This window comes from Prunus dulcis, chromosome 1, assembly GCF_902201215.1.
Source record: "Prunus dulcis chromosome 1, ALMONDv2, whole genome shotgun sequence".
Taxonomy (NCBI): domain Eukaryota; kingdom Viridiplantae; phylum Streptophyta; class Magnoliopsida; order Rosales; family Rosaceae; genus Prunus; species Prunus dulcis.
The window spans coordinates 27,515,243-27,517,707 of NC_047650.1; positions in this window are offsets into that span (position 1 = coordinate 27,515,243).

Genomic DNA, 2,465 nt, shown 5'->3' on the forward strand with positions numbered 1-2,465 from the left:
GAGCGTTTGGTGCCTTGTGCAGTTTTGGCTCGTGCAGGCGAAGGAGCGTTTGTGCCTTGTGCAGTTTTGGCTCGTGCAGGCGAAGGAGCGTTTGGTGCCTTTTGCAGTTTTGGCTCGTGCAGGCGAAGGAGCGTTTGTGCCTTGTGCAGTTTTGGCTCGTGCAGGCGAAGGAGCGTTTGGTGCCTTATGCAGTTTTGGCTCGTGCAGGCGAAGGAGCGATTGGTGCTTTATGCAGTTTTGGCTCGTGCTGGCGAATGAGTGTTTGGTGCCTTGTGCAGTTTTGGCTTGTGCAGGCGAAGGAGCGTTTGGTGCCTTATGCAGTTTTGGCTCGTGCTGGCAAAGGAGCGTTTGGTGCCTTGTGCAGTTTTGGCTCGTGCAGGCGAAGGAGCGTTTGGTCGAATTTGTGTTAAGCGAAGTGAGAAGTATCCTCCTTATGTTTTTCACCTCGGGAGGTGCTCGACGCATTATTCTTGAAGAATCCCTTGGGGAAGAAGTCATGTAGCATGATGGGGCTAGGCGACCTTTGTTTCAAGAGTTCATCTTTTGGAACCATTTTGTTCATATTTGATAATTCATTTCCTCTATGCCTTTTATGTGATTGAGGAAAACTTCTTTTGCTTACAAATCTTTTTGATCGAGGAGTTCTTGGCAAAGGAGCATTTTTATGTAACTTCTTCCGAGTAACCAATGCCCATCCTTCATTATCGTCATCGAATGAATCAACACTACTTTGACTTTTCACTCCAACACACTCATACGGATTGAGTTGATGGGTTTCAGAGAATGCCCCCAGTGATTGAAGTGAGGGTGAATGTGCCGAACCAGATAAGACAAACGAGATCGTAGCATGGTTAGACTCTACCACCTTGTCAAGATCCATTTCGATTCTTCCTTGTTGTGCCAACTTCATGATGAGATCTTTCAACACGAAGCACTTTTCCACTGGGTGATTGATGACACGATGGTACATGCAGTATTTCGGGTGGTTAATATGATTCATCTCTTCAGGGCGTTTGCACTCAGGTAACTCAATCACCTTCTTCTCAAGTAAGTCTTCCAGCATGCCTTCTACGTCAGAGTCTGGAAAAGGATACTTCTTCTCCTTCATTTCTTTTAGGGGGTGTCGTCGTGGTTCTTGATCTTGAGTCGACTCGGCCTTCCTCGCATCTTTCTTGCCTCGAGTGGAAATCTTCATTGGAGTAGCACTGATCGTCATTGACTCCAAGATGCGTGTCCTCAAAAAGTCTGCCCCATTTCTCGACGACTTGTCATTTCGATGATCACTCACCATTTCCTTTCTTCCATCGTGATTAGCGATACTTAGCTCTATATCATGCGCACGAGTGGTCAATTCTTCAAAGGTACGGGGTTTGATCCCTTGAAGAATGTAGAGCAGACCCCAATGCATACCTTGAATGCACATCTCTACAGCCGATAACTCTGAGACTCGATCTTTGCAGTCGAGGCTTAATGAACGCCAACGATTGATGTAGTCAACAACAGTTCGTCTTTTCGCTGCTTTGTGCTAGTGAGCTCTAGCATGCTAACTGAGCGACGAGTGCTATAGAAGCGGTTGAGGAATTCTCTCTCCATTTGTTCCCAGCTGTCAATTGACTCAGGTTCCAAGTCAATGTACCAGTTGAATGCAGTGCCTCGGAGTGATCGGACAAATTGCTTCACGAGATAATCGTCGTTAGTGCCAGCGCTGTTGCACATCTCGATGAAGTGGGCAACATGTTGTTTAGGGTTACCTTTTCCATCAAACTGCATGAACTTTGGAGGTTGATAGCCCGTTGGCATTCGAAGGTTGTCTAACCTTTTGGTGTAAGGCTTGGAATAGATAAATGTATCTTGAGAAGGCCCACCATATTGAGCCCTGATGGTGTTCGTGATCATGTCCTGAAGTTGTTGGATAGATAAAGAACCCACCGAGGCTGTGTTGCCTTTTTCGTGCGACTTATCATCCGACTCTGTTTCATGGCCCAATCCTTTCTCACTGGATTCAGCTTCATGATGTGATTCTTTCTTATGCACGTCTTGACTAGGCTCCTTATCTTGATGTGTCTCCCACTTGTTAATGAGAGAAGCAATCTGCACATCCTTCTCCTCGACCATCTTAGTCAGTTTGGTGACCGCTTCGCTCATATGGGCCAGCTGTTCTTCAATAGACATAGCTCCCGTCACCATGACCTGCATAGCCATAGAATAAGACTCACCTACGGATGCCGAGGTAAGCTTCTTCTGTTGATCGTCAGGCGGGGATCCATGGTATGAGCCTGTGCTCGAGTCAGCGTCTGAAACAGGCGAGAGTGAGCGTCTCTCGAATTCTTTGAACCCGAAAAACTCCTCCCTTCACTCCGAGAGTTTCTCTCATTCGCCCGAGAGGTATTCTTCTTTTGCCCCAATGAGGCCAAATTGATAACCGGTTCGCGCCTTCGGTGAACATCTTTCGCCTTGGCTTGAGT